The sequence below is a fragment of the Orcinus orca genome, chromosome 15 (assembly GCF_937001465.1).
Source record: "Orcinus orca chromosome 15, mOrcOrc1.1, whole genome shotgun sequence".
Classification (NCBI taxonomy): domain Eukaryota; kingdom Metazoa; phylum Chordata; class Mammalia; order Artiodactyla; family Delphinidae; genus Orcinus; species Orcinus orca.
In genome coordinates, this window is record NC_064573.1 from 50169410 (window position 1) to 50191044 (window position 21635).

General features: G+C 44.0%; 1 long non-coding RNA gene across 1 annotated transcript in view; it reads left to right on the top strand.

Annotated features, from left to right (window-relative positions):
- Positions 1–3532: 3532 nt before the first annotated feature.
- LOC117202829 (uncharacterized) overlaps positions 3533–21635 on the top strand; it is a 42119-nt gene continuing 24016 nt past the window's right edge. Inside the window, exon 1 of the long non-coding RNA XR_004485312.2 lies at positions 3533–3613. This is a non-coding gene — a long non-coding RNA (uncharacterized LOC117202829). The remainder of the gene's footprint in view (positions 3614–21635) is intronic.

A 21635-nucleotide genomic window follows, 5' to 3' on the forward strand; every position in this document is an offset into this window, starting at 1 on the left:
GAAGTACCTCGTAAGCGTGGGGTGTTACTATCATCATCAGATGATCTTTACTTGGAGGATGGAATAATGTGCACTGGAGGAAAGAAAGAATGGAGGGGATTTCTCTAAGGATTCTGTGCTTCTGACTGGGGAATAAATAGCAGAGGGCAAAGAAACTAATATTTAAGTATGTATTATATTGGAAACTTCTGTATTCCCACTGACTAGATCAGAGATGATACAAATGAGGACTCAGAACAATATTTGTTCTAGGAATAAATAATACTGTGATAATTTTTTTTTAATTTCTGTTTTTTGGGAGAGGAGTCTGAAGATCAGAGAGGTTAAGTAATTTGCTTGAGATCACACAGCTAGCAATAGCTGAGCTGGATTTGAGCCCAGGTCTCTGTGGCTCTGAAGCCCCTGCCCCTTCCATTATACCATGATGCTCTCACAAGGGGTCAGCCAGGAAGGGGACACTAATGCGCCCTTCCAGAGTGAGACAGGGCTCCTGCTTGGTGACTGCTGCACAGCAGACAGAACCAGGAGTGCCGTAATTCTACCAAGTGTTGCCTGGGTGCCCCTTTATCACTGGCTGCTGCCCTCCGTTGTCTTCCAGCTGCTACCATCATCCAACTCTCCCCTCACCCCTCTCAGCTTCCATCACCAATGCTAGGTCGGGGTGGGCTTGATATGATGTTGTTTCACATGCAAAATTAGCAGATACGTGGCTGACCCTTAGCTGGCACAAGGCAGGTATTCAATATGTTTGTTTTTCTCCCTTTGCTCCCTTAACCTCTGACAGCAGTCAGGCCTGCCTAAGGCCAAGGACCCAGCTGATTTAGATGTTCATGTTAAAGGCCAATCATGGTCTGAGCTGTTAGGGATCCTGAGGTGAGTGTAGCAGGCAGGACGCTGCCCTCTGGGAGTTTACGTGTAACCGGGGACAGAGCCATACTGCAGGGGCGTGCAGAGTGGCGAGTGGTGACACTAGTGGAAGGAGGAGGGGTGGCTCAGCTGCAGGAGGCCGGGGGGCGCTCCACACAGAGAGCGGGTTTTGAGCCAGGGAGGGGTGCGAGGAAGGACAAAACAGAGACCACCACAAAGGCAAAGGCCAGAGTCACAGAAGACCCAGAGCTTCCAGGACTTGGTGAGCACTCAGGGCTGCACGTGGTACAGGCTGCCTGGGGAGGACATGAGGCTGCGCGGAAGGGACGTGCAGTGCTCCGGGGCCTGGACCATCCCCAGGGCCAGGGTCGGGGGGACTAAGGAGGAGAGCAATGCGGTTGGACTGGTTTGGAAGAAACTCCCTCAGGCAGTATGTTCATATGCTACGGTGGGGGGATAGGTTCATGCAGGGGGAGCAGTTAGGAGACCCTCCCAATTCATCCGTGGCCTCCTCTAGAGCAGGCGATTGACGGAGAATTGAAGAGAAATGACTGAGGCGGCATCATAAGGATTTGGTGACTGGTGGGGGTGAAAACTCAGGGAAAGAATCATGCAAGCGTTTCCAGTTGAGAGACTGAGCAGGTGATGACCATTTAATGGAGGTAGGAAAAGCCAGATGAGGACAGCGTAGGCTCACAGCAGCCCAGCAGTGTAACAGAGACAATACTCTCTTTCAAAAAGCACCCATGAGGCTTCCCTGGTGGCACAGTGGTTGAGAGTCCGTCTGCCGATGCAGGAGACACGGTCCGGGAAGATCCCACATGCCGCGGAGCGGCTGGGCCCGTGAGCCATGGCCGCTGAGGCTGCGCGTCCGGAGCCTGTGCTCCGCAATGGGAGAGGCCACAACAGTGAGAGGCCCGCGTACCGCAAAAAAAAAAAAAAAAAAGAGCACCCATGAGAAGAGTCCGCTCCCAGAGCCTCAGCAGGGAGGTGTGCTGAATCCCTGAGCATCCGGTGTGTGAGGGGGGCCTCAGGGACAGAGCTCTCAGAGGGAGAGGCTCCCCCGCTACAAGGGAAGGGATTTCTGAGGAACTGCAGCAGGCAGAGCTCAGCTTTGCAGGAAGGCACTTCATTCATTCATTTCTTCATCCTTTCATTCATGGAGTGCCTGCTGCATGCTGGCTCAGAGCTAAAGGGAGCGAAGCAGAGGTAAGAGAGCCAGTGCTCGTCCTCCAGAGACTCAGACTAGCTGTGAAGGAAGAAGTAACGGGAAGCATGTTCCAGTAGAATCCACGCTATGGTAAAAGTGAGACAGGTAAGAATGGGGAAGGCTACCTGGAGGAGGTGGCATTCGACTTGGATCTTGAGAGGTTTGTAGAAGTTGGCCAAAGAATAGGACCTGCACCTTCTAGCAGAGGAAACAGCTTTTGCAAAGTGTGGGGAGGAAGCAGAGTGGGACCGGAAAGAGACTCAAGGTGCGTGGAATGGGAAACAGGTGACCCTGGATTTTAAAAATGAAAATGAACTTTGAAGAACAATGGTAACTATGTGAGGTGATGGATGTGTTAATGAACTTGATCGTGGTAATCATTTCATGATGGACACATATATTAAGCCCCATTGTACACCTAAAAAAGAAAAATAATCATATTATACAACCTGAATGTATACAATTTTTATTTGTCAATCAATCATAACTTAATAAAGCAGGAAAAAATGGACTTTTGTTACCAACCCTTTCAAGTCGGGTCCCAGCAGGGGTCCTTCTGCCTGGTGTCTTTCACACCAATAGAACCAGACCAAGTTGGGTTCGGAAGCAAAGGAAAGCTTTATTCTTTGATCAAAGAATGGAGAGCTGCAGGATTGCGATCTAGAGCACAAGGTCTCCCCCAGGCCGTGGGCCGGGCTGCTGTATAGGGATCTCGTCAGCAGGGAGGGGGCAGGTTCTCAAGGGAAGGGCACAGCTGTGCTGCTGACACTCCAGATCACAGTGCAGGGCGCAGCATCTCTGCATGAGCGCCCCACCCCCTACCCATGAGCAAGCGGAACTAGAGGAAGCACAAAGGAAGAGGTTAGACCTTATCACCCAGATTCCATCTTATTCTCCCTCCCCCACCCCAGTGGGCTTTGCTGGTGACACTGAGGTTGAGGATGTTCCAAAATAGTAGTGACAGCCCCATATCAGGTATTGGCCACCTCACCCCAACTCTGAAGGGCACTGGCGGGACCACAGGGGATACACAGGCGGAACCTGCTGGTGGCGGAAGTGGGTCTGCTGGGTGAGACCAAGCCAGCTGGGGCACTGCCCGCGCTTGGCCCAGGGCACCTGCCGATTCCTCCCGTGTGTGTGGAGGGAGGGACATGAGCCTCCTGAGCCCTCTCCCGAGTGTTTGCAGTTTGTTCGCCAGGGGCTTCAGCCAGGTGACGAGTAACCCGCAACGCGGTACTCGGGCCGTGGTGCAGCTCCACTCAGGCCAGCTTAGAGACCCACGGGGACTGAGAGCCCAGGTGTGTTTTACAGTTACCTGTGGACAGGTGGGTCCTTCCTGATCGTGGCAGGCAACGTTGATTCTGGTCAAACCAGCAGGATGTCCCCCTGTACCTTTCACCATGACGAGTTACAACCGCTCAGATGGGTCAAAATATCTCCTTTCCTCTCCTGAGCAGACGCTGCCCCGTTCCTCCTTTTCCTGGATTGGAGTCAGGACACCGGGGTCTCATCCATGTTCTGCAATGAATTTCCCTGGTGAGTACGGGCCAGGCCCTTCACTTCTGTTTCTCCATTTTGAAAATTGGTGGCCCGTCCACGTCCAGCTCTTGGTGAACGTGTTCAGGTCGAGGTGCCCGCTTAGGTAGCTTGCTCTGTCTCCCAGCCTTCTCACGCGGGGAACAGGTTATTAATATGAAGTGTTCAACTTCAGCATTCCTTTTTTTTTTTTTTGCGGTAAGCGGGCCCCTCACTGCTGTGGCCTCTCCCGTTGCGGAGCACAGGCTCCGGACGTGCAGGCTCAGCGGCCATGGCTCACGGGCCCAGCCGCTCCGCGGCATGTGGGATCCTCCCGGACCGGGGCACGAACCCGTGTCCCCTGCATCGGCAGGTGGACCCTCAACCACTGTGCCACCAGGGAAGCCCCCAGCGTTCCTTTAGTGAAGTGTTATTAAATAACCTATTCTTCCTCCCCCACTCCATCTCTTTCTCTTTGTTTTCTTCCTGCCCCATCCTCGTCAGCTTGAGGAGCTGGAGAAAGAGGACTTGGTCTTAAATTGGGCACAGCTGTGTATTTAACAAACCACCAATGACACCAGTTTTGACAGGATTCTTCTCTCCTCACTAGAGGAACCAGGAATTTCCACTTGATAGTTTGTTCCTACCTTCCTAGAGAACCCTACCACATCATTGCAACTTGGTACAGAGAAAGAACCGTGAGCTAGGCATTGACTGCTGTTCCCTGTTTGTATAATGAATAGATCAAAGAGATAACAGAGGCACGCATTCGTTTAAGCCAAAAGATAGCTGAGCAAGTTACAGACTACATAAGAAAGCATGAACTGCAAATTAATTACCCATTTTGGAAGTACCATAGTTTATCAGATTATTATAAAATTCCAGAAGAGAACTTGGAAATCAACTAGTCCTATCATATCTTTTTATAGATAAGGAAATTTAAGATTGAAAACAAGTTAACTCACCCAAGATCACAGCAGTATTATTTGGTCTTATTCTGGGGAGCTGTGAAATAAAATGACAAAGAAAAAAAAGGGCTAATCTTCTAAAATAGAGTTCAGCAAACTTTTTCTCAAAGGGCCAGATAGTAAATATTTTAGGTTTGTGGGACATACAGCCTCTGCCATTGTAGCAAAAGCAGCCATAGACAAGTAAATGAGTTGGCACGGCTGTCTCAATAAAACTTTATTCACAAAAACAGGTGATGACACTAGGATGGTGATAACAATTTTTAAAAAAGGAAAACAAGGATGTGGACAAGGATGTGGAGAAATTGGAACTCATACATTGCTGGCAGGAATTAAAATGGTGTATATAAATAAAATAGTGTAAATAAAATAAAATGGTGTAGCCACTGTGGAAAACAGTTTGATAGTTCTTCTAAAAGTTAAACATAGAATTACCATATGACCCAGGAATTTTACTCCTAGACATATACTCAAAATAATTGAAAACAGGGACCCAAACAAGTACATATACACAGGTTCATAGCAGCACTATTCACAATAGCTAAAAGGTGGAAATAGCCCAAATGTCCATCAATGGGTAAACAAATCCTTGTGTACACGTGCAAGAGAATATCATTCAGCCATAAAGAGGAATGAAGTACTGACACATGCCACAGTGTGGATGAACCTTCAAACCATTATGCTAAATGAAAGAAGCCAGACACAAAGGCTACATATTGTGTGATTTCATTTATAGGAAACCTCCAGAATAAATAAATCTGGAGATTTCACATAAATGATAAATAAATAAGTAGAGACAGAACGCAGGTTGGTGGTTGCCAAGCACTGGGGGAGGAGGGAATGGGGAGACATTGCTTAATGGGTACAGGACTTTTCTTTTTAATTAATTTATTTTTTGACTGTGTTGGGTCTTCGTTGCTGTGTGCTGGCTTTCTCTAGTTGCAGCGAGCAGGGGCTACTATTTGTTGCAGTGTGCGGGCTTCTCATTGCGGTGGCTTCTCTTGTTGCGGAGCACGGGCTCTAGGTGCGAGGGCTTCAGTAGTTGTGGCTCGTGGGCTCTAGAGTACAGGCTCAGTAGTTGTGGCGCACGGGCTTAGTTGCTCCGTGGCACGTGGGATCTTCCCGGACCAGGGCTCGAACCCATGTCCCCTGTATTGGCAGGCGGATTCTTTTTTTTTTTTTCCCCAGAGGTCTTCTTAGAAGCCCATATGATTTAAATTTATTTACTTATGGCTGTGTTGGGTCTTCGTTTCTGTGCGAGGGCTTTCTCTAGCTGTGGCAAGCGGGGGCCACTCTTCATCGCGGTGCGCGGGCCTCTCACTATCGTGGCCTCTCTTGTTGCGGAGCACAGGCTCCAGACACGCAGGCTCAGTAGTTGTGGCTCACAGGCCTAGATGCTCCATGGCGTGTGGGATCTTCCTAGACCGGGGCTCGAACCCGTGTCCCCTGCATTGGCAGGTGGATTCTCAACCACTGCACCACCAGGGAAGCCCCTGGCAGGAGGATTCTTAACCACTGCGCCACACAGGGAAGCCCCTGGGTACAGGATTTCGCTTTGGAAGGATGGAAATGTTTTGGAACTAGGTAGAGGTGGTGGTTGTGCAACACTGTGAATGTACTAATTACCTCTGCATTGTTTCCTTTAAAACAGTTAATTTTCTGTTATTTGAATTTCACCTCAACAAATTATTTTAAAAAACCCAAAAAACAAAACAGGCAACCAGGCGCATATGGCCCATGGACAGTAATGTGCCAATTCCTGTTATAACAGAGAGGATAGGATGGTTCAGTGACAGTGAGTTTTTTTTGTCAAGAATGTTTGTTGTTGTTGTAATGATTTATCCTATCAAGGAACAGAAATAAAGCAATTTTCCAGGTGTAATATTTTCATGGCTAAGAATATTGAGTGGGAAGATGTCTCCAAACCTAACCAGGTGGGTTTTGGACAAAGTTCAGACAAAATTTAAATCCATTGACTCTTTTGGTAAAGACCAAATTCATGTTGAAGGGCTTTTACTATTTTTAGAACCTATTGGACATCTCCCATCCCAATTTTGGGAACTAAAATAAATGTTTGGAGCTTTCTGTCAACTTCCTGTTTCTAGGGAAGAAGAACCTAGAAACGTCTCATGTAAAATGTGCCAGAAGCTTTTGGAACATCAAAGAATTCCCAGGAAACAAGGGAATTTGTTCATTGTAAAAGCATCTGAAAGAAGACACTAGATAATTTTATTTAATAAATACACACGATGACTCTTTCTCAAAGATAATTTAAGGGCTTTAATTAATTTGGGGTTCAATGACCCCACAACCATGTCTAATTCAAACATGAAAACAAACTGAGAAGCCTGTGAGCTTTGGAAAGATGAGAAATTCTCATGTGAAACTGGACAGCTTGGCCTGATAGGGCTCCCTCGTGTTTTGAGTTCATTTGAACAGTTAGGAAACGTGAGACAAAGAGGCTATTTTCAACGGAGAAGAAGGTAGAAAGGAAATGATGTCTGTGATTTGACTTTTGTGTGCCAGGCCAGCTCTCCCAGGTGATGGAGGTTCCATAGCGCAATTCACTGGAAGACAACCCCCTTAGGTGGCTTTTGTTCTAAGAATGGCCGTGTTTCAGGTTACGACAGGATCCATTTAGGCTTTAAAAGAGTCACTAACAAGAAGGGCTGCCTGACATTAGAAGGGCTCGTTCCTGAATGAGGACTGTCATTCATGGCATCCTGCTTCCTAACTCAGATGCCTAGTTCTGGGGTATCCCCCTTTCTCCTTGTAGAAACATCACACAGACCTTATTTACATTTTAGTGCGAATGAATGTAAGGCAGTGAGTATATGAGTATATATACTTAGCCAAATTTCACTGTGAAATAACAAGTGCTGTTTCCTGAGTTCTGGTTCTGGGGAGCAGATTGAAACAGTATATCTGGGCAGAAGCCTCCTTGGGGACCCTGGACATTCACTTTACAGGGGCTACCAGTTCTGCCCAAGACTAAGGCTGGCGCAGGAAGGGTCAACATGGGTTTTGGGACTGTGGATGGGCAACTGTTGGAGTGAAGGGCAGATGTCAGAACGCTTAAGGACATTTCTCGATCCTGGAAGATTCATTTAGCTCCAGATTCATTTATCTTTAGGTTGAAAAAGCTGTTCACAGCCAAGGTCGGAGGAGGGTTATTGTTGATTCTTCTTGTTTTTCTTTGTGCTTTGCTGTATTTTCTGCAATGAGCTGTATTACTTTAATAATCATTAAAAAAATCTATAAAAATGTAAAATTTAAAAAAAACATTTTCTGCCTATAAATTGTTTTCACTGATCCACAGACTCATCCAAACTTTCATTCAATTTGTCATTGCCAACCTTCTTTTTTTTTTTTTTTTTTTTTTTGCAGTACGCGGGCCCCTCACTGCTGTGGCCTCTCCCGCTGCGGAGCAAGGCTCCGGACGCGCAGGCTCAGCGGCCATGGCTCACGGGCCCAGCCGCTCCGCGGCATGTGGGACCTTCTCAGACCGGGGCACGAACCCGTGTCCCCTTCGTCGGCAGGCAGACTCCCAACCACTGCGCCACCAGGGAAGCCCCATTGCCAACCTTCTGAAACTGCTTCTTAAAATAATTTCAACAGGAAAATTCCCAGAATTACTCTGGGTGTAGCTTTTGGTCAGACTGATCGATGTTTTCTGTCCACACAGCCAGGAAGAGCTGGTAGGATTAGATGTTCCAATCACACTAGGGTGAGGACAGATCACCAGGCTTGGTTTGATTGAAAGAGACAGTTGGAATAGTTGTTGGAAGGATTCTGTCCCTGTGTGCGGAGACAGTCTTAGAAATAGATGCCCTTTTGTACCCCTCCCCGTATCCTTAAACTAAAATACCACGAATACTCTGCTCATTGTTTATAATCTTATCTGACTGAGGAGAAAGGGAAGATATGAATGAATGAGGACCCCAGGACACTGCATCCTCATGAATTTCAAGGAGACATGGATTGGAAGGAAAAGGAGTATTTTAAAAATGTATATACTAAATATGTATCAATGAACTATAAATATATATGCATTTAATAGTTTAAAAATATATCCATGTCGATGCAGCATCCTGGGGTCTCCATTCATTCATCCAGATGTATACATTTGGAGGCAGTCACTGTCTTTCAGGTCATAGGTATGTACCATGTACAAGTTTTATCTTCAATCCCCACATATTATACTTTTGTTACTATAAGCATATACCTCTTAGATCAATATCGGTGTCTGGAAGAGGGTAGGAATATTTTACTAGCAAAGAAAATTGCCGGGCCTGGCTTTACATTTGAGAGCTGCAATAAAGTGTTTACTTACCAAACCAGACCCGCTTCGCCGGCCACTTTCACCTTAGTGCAAAAACAGCACGCCAGCCCCTCCTGCCCCTGCTGGTTTAGATTATGTGAGGGCGGTGGATGGGTGTTCCGCATGCCACAGGCAATCAGCTCAGGAGTCATCAGCTCAGTCTGAAATTCGGCTGAAAGCTGTATAATGTCAGAATGATTATAATTCTCTCCTTTTAGATATTTACACTTCGTAGTAAGATTATAGTATCAGTGGTTCAAGTTTCAAATCTTCCATCAAAATGCTGTTTTTTTGGGGGGTGCGGGGAGAGGGGATTCCTCTCCTTTCCTGGGCAGTTAGAATCTTTGCCAATGCATTCTCCACCCCACACCCACTTTTGTCCCTTGCAAGCTGTTTGAGACATGTCACCTGTCTCTGGTGGAATGCATTATGTTTCTATTTCTGAAAATAAAGCATGAAAGTAACACGTGTATGATGGAAACAGTTTGAGTTTCTGCAGAGACTGTCGTGTTTGAACTCCATGTATCACGTCTCTGTTCCAACCTGGGTTTTGCACATTTGGAGCCTCACATCTTGCAAGGAAAGCACGACTTTGATTAGCTGCCCAGGTCAACCGAGGGGTGGAACAGGTGATCTCTTTGGTAATCAAGAAATTTAAGAGAGTCAAGCCATCTGTTTCAGCCTGGCACCCTCAGGGCGGCTGTATGTTAGCAGAGTCACCACGATCCCAACTCTTAGCTTTGCAAGTTCAGATACTCAGTATCATCAGATCCCCAAGAGCAAATCAGGCTTTGGGAGACTGATCCCCAGTAATCAAACTCCCAAAAGGCTGATGGATAAACCTACCTCATCAGTGCTTGTGAGGATTAAGTGAGAGTGTGGACATAAAGCTTACTTATCTCTGGCCTGGCACATATAGTAAGTGTCCTGTAAATGTTGGCTTTTATTTGACCCAGTGACCTGTCAAATAGTATTTGCAGCACAGGATAAACACTGACCAGTAGTTACTCTTTGGCTTCCTCTCCCAGTTCTAGAATTCATACAGAGCACCATCCTTCTAACAGGCAGTCAGTCATGATGTGATAAAATAGGTCATTTTAAAAAAGTTCCTGGGCTTCCCTGGTGGCGCAGTGGTTGAGAGTCCGCCTGCCGATGCAGGGGATGCGGGTTCGTGCCCCGGTCCGGGAGGATCCCACATGCCGCGGAGCGGCTGAGCCCGTGAGCCATGGCCGCTGAGCCTGCGCATCCGGAGCCTGTGCTCCGCAACGGGAGAGGTCGCAACAGTGAGAGGCCCGCGTACCGCAAAAAAAAAAAAAAAAAAGAAAAAAGTTCCTGTCCTCAGGATGCACCAGGCCCAAACTCTAAAGACATCTCCTTCTCTTGCTCTGCTGGAGAGGTGCTCTTGTCTCCTGACTGTATTTGGCAGAGCTGCTGGCCTGCGTTTACAGCTCTGAAGTGCGCTGCTTCTGCGTGCAGGTGGCTGATCTTACGCATTCTTTGTTGAGTCTCATTAGCTTCCGTTGTAATTGACAGTGCCTGTAGGTATTCCCCGTGCTACCTCTCCCAGCTGCTGTAACACAATGCTCATCAACGATCCACTCACCATGTGCACTCAGGGAGTAGTGGAGGTGCTGGTTTGTCATGGGGGTCCACAGAACTTGGTGGAATTCACTGTAGCTAACACTTAACGTAGGTTACGCCCATGGTCTGAAGAAAGGCTCCACCTCCAATTTCTGTTGTGCATTGAATTGCAGCACTCCCTCCCATCCCTGCCTTTTGAGATAACCAGTCAAGCCCTTGGGAAACAGAGGACAGAGACCTAGTAGACTGAGATAGGAAACTGGTTAGGGTTCACTAGGAGGATGGAGTGAGAGAATGGTCTGGAGCACAAAACGCTGCCCAGGAAGAGAGGACCTGACCGCGGGGTGGGGCTGGGGTGGGGGTCAGGGTGCCATGTAGCCAGGGGCCAGCAGGAAAGCACATCATACTCCCCAGAGGTCTGAGGGGACACTACCTGTTGCAAAGAGGTGGAAGTGGGGTGGGAGCAGAAGTCAGCACTGTCCTTTACTATAACCCCCAGGGTGGATTCTGTTGATGACAGTGCTGAATAGTGCTACCTGCCTTGGCATGAGAGAGAGATGCGAAGCATTTGGAAGGGCATGGCGGCTAAGAGAAGTTAGTATAGCCTCTACTCCGTCTGTTCTTGACTTCCTTCTGGGGGAATCAGAGCTGTGTCTGCAGATGGTTACTCTTCCTGGAGTAGTAGAAATGTATCCTCCTTTCCTGAGCCACGTGGCAATCTGTTATCTACCTGTCTGCAGCAGTGCGATAGGTCGGCGATAACTGTTCCACGTCAGCCGAAGAGGCATGCAGGAAAGAACACTTGCATTTATTTAGATTCTGACTTAAAAAGGAAAACACAGATCTCAGGTTTGAGCCAGGGAGTTAATGTCTTACTAACAAGAAAGTCTTCTCCCAGCCTCAGCATAATCAGTGTTTCCTTGGAGAAGGGGTAGGCAGGGGTGGAAGAAATCACTGAAAGTTCTCTATTTCTCCTTGCCATTAAATCATCTGAGGCCAGCGTCCGGCGTTTGCCCTGGGAGCCGGGTCAGATCACCAGCGGGATGTGCGTGCCTCCTACAGACGTAAAGGGCCTCTCTGTATCTTCCCCCCAGGGTCCCGGCTGTGAGGTCTGAGCCACAGCCAGTGCGCTCTCCCATTTCCTCCTGCGCTGGCCCGAGGTGTGAGAGTGGATTTCTCCGTGTGGATGTGCGTGTGATTCCCTGCGCTGGATGAGGGTGGCCTCGTCCAGGCAGGGCTCCGAGTGCCTCAGACCCTTGTGATGCTCACGTGCCACACTCACATTTCCTTTGAGCACTCTCAGGCAATGTAAAAAGAGGGAGGAAGTCATCAAAGCATAGCCCTGGGCATCTTCACCCATAGACAAAAGTCTCCTGATTTAAGAGTTATTCCAGTTACTAAGCTGTCAGCTCAACCTCTGCTGTACTCAGCCCTGCCAAAGGGGGCGCTAGAGGGCGGCTCTGCCTATTTCCTGTACTGCTTATCACCCAAGCAGTCTCCACCTTGGCCGCTACAGTTGATTCTAGAAGCCTGAAGTTCCAGTTTCCAGGTTTCCCACCCCGGCCGCCCTCGCTTCACAAACACCAGCACCAGCCCGGCCCCTCCTCTGGTTCCAGGTTCTACTAACGCCCACCCCAGGGTGGAAGCTGCTTCCTGCAGTGAGTATATCTGTGCGACCTCGTGTTCTTGCCTGACCTTTTTCAACTTCAAAACCTGCTTAACCAATTCCCCTTTTACATGATCGTCAAAACAACTAGTATGATTTCTGACCGACAGAAGCGGCTTTTTCAATAATTCAGTCCACTAACATTCATGGAGGGCAGTTCTGGGTGAGGCTCTTTGCTGATGCTGTGGTTAAAAGATAAACAAAATGCGTCTCTGTCTTTGAGGAAATCATTGCTGAATAATGATAACAATGGTCTGTATAGAACTCTAGTTTTGACGAACAACAACTAAAAACAAAGGATTAGAATTAACACATCGTTTAAAGAAAGAAAAAAGATCTAATTGAAAAATGGGCCAAGGATATAAACTGGTAATTCACAGAAGAAATAATAAAAATGGTCAACATTTATGTAAACTGGTACTCAACCTCACTTTTTTTTTTTTTTTTTACAGTTGGGCATCTTTTTATTTTTTCTCCTTCAACTGTACATTAGATAGTGAATATATTTTTTTAAACATCTATATTGGAGTATAATTGCTTTACAATGTTGTGTCAACCTCACTTTAATGGAGGAAATTCAAATTCGTTCAGTATACTCATACACAGCTGGAGGGAATATGGGTGTGAGTACAGCCACTTAAGAGGTCACTTTTTATAACCCATCACCCCAAAGTTCTACTGTTAATAGCTACCCCAGAGAGAAACTTAAACCATGTTCTGAAGGAAGCAAGTACAAGGATCTTCTTCGTTGTAATGTTATTTATAACAGTGAAAAATTCAAAACAACAGAAATATTCATAAAAGGAGGAATGGCTAAATAAAAAATTGTGCACCCCTTTTATGGAAGACCATGCTGCAATTTTCTAAAATGAGGTGGACCTAATCGTACTGACATAAAAAATTGTCTAAGCCGTATTGTTAAGTGAAACAATAGATACATCGCTTATGTTAAAACACATACACACAGATATCTTTTCTATGGGCAACTCCTAGGAGAAAAGCCTGGAAGCATATATAGTATATTGCTAATAGTGACTATTTTTAGAGAGAGGACTAAGATAGGGGGCATTGGAGAGGGGAGCAATCAAAGGGCACAAAAACAAGCCAAAATAAACCCCGCTAATTTGCATATCACTCTTTTACATAAAATGTCACTTACTCCTTACATTGACCTTACAGTGTAAGCATCATTTCCACTACAAACGAGGGAACCACAGCTAAGAGATACCAAGCAACGTTTGCAAAGTCATGCAACTAGTAGACAGAGAAGTCGATGCCTGATTCGCAGGCTCCAAAAGTCATCAGCGGTTAGATTAATTGGAATCTGACATCTTTGTCACTTCTTTTAATTATTTCTCACTGTTTAAAGTGAAAGACACTTTGAGGTACCTCAGTCAGTCTCCTGTCTGTCAGAGTAAGAGGGAGGGGAAAGGAGACAATTTGCAAGTGATCAGAAGATATACTGATGTTTAAGATTCTCTTACCTTTCATTTAACAGGTGGGGTCTTAGACACCTCAGGGTCTGGCATCAAAGGACCAGAGCATCTGCACCACAGCTCTCTCACTGCCAGGGTCTCCCACCAGATTGGAAGCTGGGGTGGGGTACAAAACTCTGCCCCTAGGTCTCAGGAGGGGCAGGGAAGAGGGGAGGCAGTGGGAACAATGACTGAGCTTTGACTAGATGCCAGTGCCATTCCCCCAGTGGCCACGAGCTGCAGAGCCCCTGGTGGGTGTTTAGGGAGGGCCCCTCGGGACCTGGGCCTCACCTTCTGCAAGAACTCTGATTGGTCTTATGACAGCTTCAAATGAGGTTAGGCACACAGCTGTACTTAGCAAGTGCGTGTACTGAAACCATTGATTTGTTAAATGTAAACAAGATATATCACAGTTTTGGTAACTGTGGGAATTTTCTTCCTCCTACTGTCCCTCTACTTCCCCTTCCTCCCTCCGTTTCCATTATCTCTCTCTTCTCTCCCTCACCCCCTCCCTCTCTCTCCCTACACTTTCCCTCCCTCCTTCATTCAAGGAGAGGGCCTAGTAGCTGGCCTTTCCTCTAATTTCATACCAAGTTTGATAGAGGTTTCTTAATGTAGCCTCTATTGGCAGTACAGTTGCTATTTCAAACACTAGAAAAAGTTATAAGTGTATGATCGATAATATTTTGAGATAATAATTGAGGTTTCTCTTTCTCCAGGCTTTCTTGTAGCCATTGACCTTATCCTACCACTGGGGACACAGGGGTAGGATCCTAAATGCACTACCCTCAGGAGAGAGCTGACAAAGAGACAGTCTTAGCTCAGAATCCTAAAGTAGGTAAAATAAAATAGGTGCACAGCAAGGGGAAAAGTCTTGAAAGCCAAGGCTTCTGTTGTTAAGAGCTGGGTTTTTAAGACAGAGAAGGATTTTAAATTCTGAAAGTGTGGCTTTGACCATCAATAGGCAGTGACCTCAACATCCAGGGGTGTGCCTGAGCGGGCCTGCACCTGTTCCTGAGAACCGACTCTGGACGTGTCTTCTCAACTCCATGTTCAGTAGCTTGAAATCAACCGTGGTAGCAGTGTATTCACCATAGAAGTTGGCAAACACTGCAAACCAGGGCTTTTTTCCTAGAGAGTCTGTTGTTGAGATTTGGGGAGGAGAAAAGAGCACAAGTGAACTGCCAGGTAGACCCTTCCTGGGCTGAAGTCGGGGTGCAGAAAAATTTCCAGGTAGGGCTGGGGCTAGGAGGCCGAGGTATTGCATCCCACTTCCCACCTGCAACTCTGTGAGAGGGTAGCAGCTACACAGAGTGCTGTCTGTGAAAACGGGCAGAAATGACAGCAGAGCGGTTCTAGGTGTAAAGACGACCTGAGAGAGCTGGTCTCCCTGTCCCCCACCCCCTGTGCCTCCCTCAACTCTGTTGAGGCCAAGGAGTCCAGAGAGACTTCCTGTTGGACAGCGGGATGGGGCAGAGATCAGCTCAGAGTTTCAGAGTGCATGAGCCAGTGGGGTCACGGACCTTCTCTTGGGCTTACTAACTTTTTCCACCAGTTCCTCCTGTGCTATGCTTTTCTCACTGATGAAATCCCATTAAATGGGCAGCCACCCCAAGGATCTCGCTTAAGATACATCCTGTAGAGTTTCCCCCTCTCTGAGTTTTGAGTTCATTCAAATGCTGTATTGAGTATCAGAAAATTAGGAAGAAAATGCCCCAGAAGTCTGTCTGCTGTAGGTTTCCTCACAGTTCTGACAGACATGGATTCCTGTGGCCTCCTTTTAAACATAAGCCACCACCCCATGATAAAAAAAAAAAGAAAAAAGAGGGGGAAGATTGGCAAAAACCATGGAAAATGGCAGCTGAAAAGTTTTGTGCTGATGGATGGAAAAAGGGAAAGGGGAACATGTGGAAGACAATGAGAGTAAAAGAAACAGGGAAATAGAAACAAACAAATGACAATACCAAAGAGAGCCACAGAGGAAACATGGAGAAGAAACTGGATTCTGTGAGAAATACTGTACAGAGAATGCTGCACCAGAAAGTAGCGAGATCCGTGGACGCACGAAGAAAATAAAGAAAAACGGAGAGACGTCGTGAGTTCCAGTGTGACCAGGACCCCTAAGTTCCTTGCTTCCTGGGATTGCGATAGAGGTGGGGAGCTCTTCCATGGTTCCTTAATTCCCATCGAGAAACAAGGTGTTTCATGGTTTGCCAAACCCGGCAGGTCCTGGCCTGTGAGAGCCGATTGCTAAATTTTCAGGAATTTTGTTAAACACGGCTATTTAAAAAATTAAATTATATAAACCTACAACTAACTAAATTACATTTAAAACATGTAATACTAAAAACTCATCACATTCTGATAATTTTAGTATATCTTACTGTCTGTGTATCTATCAATCTATGTCTATTATGTGGAAATACTATACAGTGTTTGTCACTGCATACACCTCCCCAACTCCACCTTTAAGTGACTTCACATTGGTAGATTGAAATCAGCCACAGTGGGAGTATTTACACCATGAAAAGCAGCAAATGCTACAAATCGAGGCTTAAAAATACTGTCTTATTGATTGGCTAGGTGTAACAGCCATGTAACAACATGGTGGAGACAATACTAATGTAGATTAAGCTTAAAAGTGCATTGTGCCTGTGGCTGTTACATTGTGAATAACATAAGAAAACGAGGACGTGTTCTTCCAGTATTCAAAAACCTTCATCTGATTCATCAAAAAAAATTGCTCACATCATTAATGAATGAATATTTTCGTCATTTCCCTTTTTTCTTATTACATGAAAATATCAACCAACATTCATGGCAGAACTGTACTTGTTCATCAACTGCAACCGTTGTTGGCTGCAGACACAAGAGTTTGGCAAGTCAATGAAATTATTCCATGAAAATCAATTGCTATGTGGAATTTAAAATAAAGAGTGTTGTATGTTTTAGTAGTAGTAGTAGAAGTCATAGTAAATTGGGTGACTCACATCCTTTATATCAGTAAAAGTTATAATAAACTTATATACCAATATTTGCGCACAAGTGTTTTTTGTTCTTGTTGGAGAGCCAGTTGTTAAATATTTACCAGCACATCACTGGCTACTTTAGTCACTAACCATTGCCTCACTTAGCAATGATGACACCCAGAGGGCTTCCTTTAGAAAAAGACCCGGAGGCAGTGAAAAACACGGATATATTCTCCTGCCTTTTTAAAAAATTGTGGCCAAATATACGTAACATAAAATTTACCATTTTTTCTTCTTCTATGATATATTTCTCTTATGGAAATTGGAATATGTAGGTATTTATAATGAGGAATACTATTATTTTCTATTTTTAATTTTTAGTTTTAATTTTTATTTTCTAAGTTAAATTTTCTTTTTTTTTTAAATTGAAGTACATTTGACATATAATGTTATGTTGGTTTCAGGTGTACAACATAATGATTCAACATTTGTATACATTGCAAAATGATCACCACGATAAGGCTAGTTACCATCTGTCAGCACACAAAGTTACAATTTTTTCTTCTTTTCGTTAATATTTATGTATTTATTTAGCTGTGCCTAGTCTTAGTTATGGCACGCAGGATCTTCCTTGTGGCATGCAGGATCTTTAGTTGCAGCATGCGGGATACACTTCTTGGACCAGGGATCGAACCCGGGCACCCTGCATTGGAAGCACGGCGTCCTAACCACTGGACCACGAGGGAAGTCCCTTTAACCATCTTTAAGTGTGTGGTTCAGTGGCATTAAGTACATTCACATTATTGCACAACCATCACCATCCTTCTCCAGAATATTTCATCACGCCAAACTGAAATTCTCTACCCGTTAAGCAATTGCGTATTCTCCACTTTCCCAGCCCCTGATAACCTCTATTCCACGTTTTGTTTCTGCAAATTTAACTACTCTCTGTAACTTGTATGAGTGGAATCATTACAATATTTGATCTTTTGTGTCTGGCTTATTTCATTTATCATGATGTCTTCAAGATTCATCCATGTTGTAGCATGTATCAGAATTGCCTTCCTTTTTATTGCCTTCCTTTTTATTGTGTTAGTTTCAGGTGCACAGCAAGGTAATTCAGTTATACACACACACACACACACACACACACACACACACATATAATATATACACACATTTTTCCGATTATTTTCCATTATAGGTTATTATAAGATATTGAATATAGTTCCCTGTGCTATACAATAAATCCTTGTTGCTCATATATTTTATATATAGTAGTTTGTGTCTGTTAATCCCATACTCCTAATTTCACCCCCCACCCCCCCACTTTCCCCTTTGGTAACCATAAATTTCTTTTCTATGTCTGTTTCTATTTTGCATATAGATACATTTGTATTATTTTTAGATTCTGCATATAAGTGATATCATTTAATATTTGTTTTTCTCTGTCTGACTTACTTCACTTAAGTATAATATTCTCTAGGTCCATCTATGTTGCTGCAAATGGCAATATTTCATTCTTTTTTATGGCTGAGTAATATTCCATTTACTATAAACACCACATCTTTTTTTTAACATCTTTATTGGAGTATAATTGCTTTATAGTGTTGTGTTAGTTTCTGCTTATAACCAAGTGAATCAGCTATATGTATATGTATATCCCCATATCCCCTCCCTCTTATGTCTCCCTCCCACCCTCCCTATTCCACATCTCTAGGTGGACACAAAGCACCGAGCTAATCTCCCTGTGTGATACAGCTGCTTCCCATTAGCTATCTATTTTACATTTGGTAGTGTATATATGTCAATGCTAGTCTTACTTTGTCCCAACTTACCCTTCCCCCTCCCCATGTCCTCAAGTCCATTCTTTACGTCTGTGTCTTTATTCCTGTCCTGCCCCTAGGTTCATTAGAACCTTTTTATTTTTAGATTACATATATATGTGTTAGCATACAGCATTTGTTTTTCTCTTTCTGACTTACTTCACTCTGTATGACAGATCTCTAGATCCCTCCACCACAATGCAAATAACTCAATTTCATTTATTTTTATGGCTGAATAATATTCCATTGTATATATGTGCCACATCTTATTTATCCATTCATCTGTCAATGGATACTTAGGTTGCTTCCATATCCTGGCTATAGTAAGTAGTGCTGCAATGAACATTGTGGTACATGACTCTTTTTGAATTATGGTTTTCTCAGGGTATATGCTCAGTAGTGGGATTGTTGGGCCATGTGGTAGTTCTATTTTTAGTTTTTTAAGGAACCTCCGTACTGTTCTCCATAGTGGCTGTATCAACTTACATTCCCACCAACAGTGCAAGAGGGTTCCCTTTTCTCCACACCCTCTCCAGCATTTATTGTTTGTAGACTTTTTGACAATGGCCATTCTGACTGGTGGGAGGTGATACCTTATTGTAGTTTTGATTTGCATTTCTCTAATAATTAGTGATGTTGAGCATCCTTTCATGTGTTTGTTGGCAATCTGTATATTTTCTTTGGAGAAATGTCTATTTAGGTCTTCCACCCATTTTTGGATTGTGTTGTTTGTTTCTTTATATTGAGCTGCTTGTATATTTTGGAGATTAATCCTTTGTCAGTTGCTTTGTTTGCAAATATTTTCTCTGATTCTGAGGGTTGTCTTTTCATCTTGTTTATGATTTCCTTTGCTGTGCAAAAGCTTTTAAGTTTCATTAGGTCCCATTTGTTTATTTTTGTTTTTATTTCTCTTTCTCTAGGAGGTGGGTCAAAAAGGATCTTGCTTGACTTATGTCATAGAGTGTTCTGCCTATGTTTTCCTCTAAGAGTTTTATAGTGTCTGGCCTTATATTTAGGTCTTTAATCCATTTGGAGTTTATTTTTGTGGGTGGTAGCTTTGTAGTATAGTCTGAAGTCAGGGAGCCTGATTCCTCCAGCTCCGTTTTTCTTTCTCAAGATGGCTTTGGTTATTCGGGGTCTTTTGTATTTCCACACAAATTGTGACATTTTTTGTTCTAGTTCTGTGAAAAATGCCATTGGTAGTTTGATAGGGATTACATTGAATCTGTAGATTGCTTTGGGTAGTATAGTCATTTTCACAATATTGATTCTTCCAATCCAAGAACATAGTATATCTCTCCATCTGTTGGTATCATCTTTAATTTCTTTCATCAGTGTCTTATAGTTTTCTGCATACAGATCTTTTGTCTCCTTAGGTAGGTTTATTCCTAGGTATTTTATTCTTTTTGTTGCAGTGGTAAATGGGAGTGTTTCCTTAAGTTCTCTTTCAGATTTTTCATCATTAATGTATATGCAAGAGATTTCTGTGCATTGATTTTGTATCCTGCTACTCTACCAAATTCATTGATTAGCTCTAGTAGTTATCTGGTAGCATCTTAGGATTCTCTAAATAATCATGTATCATGTCATCTGCAAATAGTGACAGTTTTACTTCTTCTTTTCTGATTTGGATTCCTTTTATTTCTTTTTCTTCTCTGATTGCTGTGGCTAAAACTTCCAAAGCTATGTTGAATAATAGTGGTGAGAGTGGGCAACCTTGTCCTGTTCCTGATCTTAGTGGAAATGGTTTCAGTGTTTCACCATTGAAAACGATGTTGGCTGTGGGTTTGTCATATATGGCCTTTATCATGTTGAGATAGGTTCCCTCTATGCCTACTTTCTGGAGAGTGTTTATCATAAATGAGTGTTGAATTTTGTCAAAAGCTTTTTCTGCATCTATTGAGATAATCTTTTTTTTTTTTTTTTTTTTTGCGGTACGCGGGCCTCTTACCGTTGTGGCCTCTCCTGCTGCGGAGCACAGGCTCCGGATGCGCAGGCCCAGTGACCATGGCTCACAGGTCCAGCCACTCCGTGGCATGTGGGACCCTCCCAGACCGGGGCACGAACCCGCGTCCCCTGCATTGGCGGGTGGACTCTCAACCACTGCGCCACCAGGGAAGGCCGAGATGATCATATTTTTGTTCAAGGTTTTTATCCTTTAGTTTGTTAATATGGTGTATCACATTGATTGATTTGCATATATTGAAGAATCCTTGCATTCCTGGGATAAACCCCAGTTGATCATGGTGTATGATCCTTTTAATGTGGTGTTGGATTCTGTTTCCTAGTATTTTGTTGAGGATTTTTGCATCTATGTTCCTCAGAGATATTGGCCTGTAGTTTTCTTTCTTTGTGACATCATTGTCTGGTTTTGGTATCAGGGTGATGGTGACCTCGTAGAATGAGTTTGGGAGTGTTCCTCCCTCTGCTATATTTTGGAAGAGTTTGAGAAGGATAGGTGTTAGCTCTTCTCTAAATGTTTGATGGAATTTGCCTGTGAAGCCATCTGGTCCTGGGCTTTTCTTTGTTGGAATATTTTTAATCACAGTCTCAATTTCAGTGCTTGTGAGTGGTCTGTTTATATTTTCTATTTCTTCCTGGATCAGTCTCAGAAGGTTGTGCTTTTCTAAGAATTTGTCCATTTCTTCCAGGTTGTCCGTTTTATTGCCATAGAGTTGCTTGTAGTACTCTCTCATGATCCTTTGTATTTCTGCAGTGTCAGTTGTTACTTGTCCTTTTTCATTTCTAATTCTGTTGGTTTGAGTCTTCTCCCTTTTTTTCCTTGATGAGTCTGGCTAATGGTTTATCAATTTTGTTTATCTTCTCAAAGAACCAGCTTTTAGTTTTATTCATCTTTGCTATTGTTTCTTTCATTCCTTTTTAATTTATTTCTGATCTGATCTTTATGATTTCTTTCCTTCTGCTAACTTTGGAGTTTTTTTTTTTTTGTTGTTCTTCTTTCTCTAATTGCTTTAGGCATAAGGTTAGGTTGTTTATTTGAGATGTTTCTTGTTTCTTGAGGTGGGATTGTATTGCTATAAAGTTACCTCTTAGAACTGCTTTTGCTGCATCCCATAAGTTTTGGGTCGTCGTGTTTTCATTGTCATTTGTTTCTAGGTATTTTTTGATTTCCTCTTTGATTTCTTCAGTGATCTCTTGGTTATTTCGTAGCATATTGTTTAGCCTCCATGTGTTTGTATTTTTTCCAGATTTTTTTTCCAGTAATTGATATCCAGT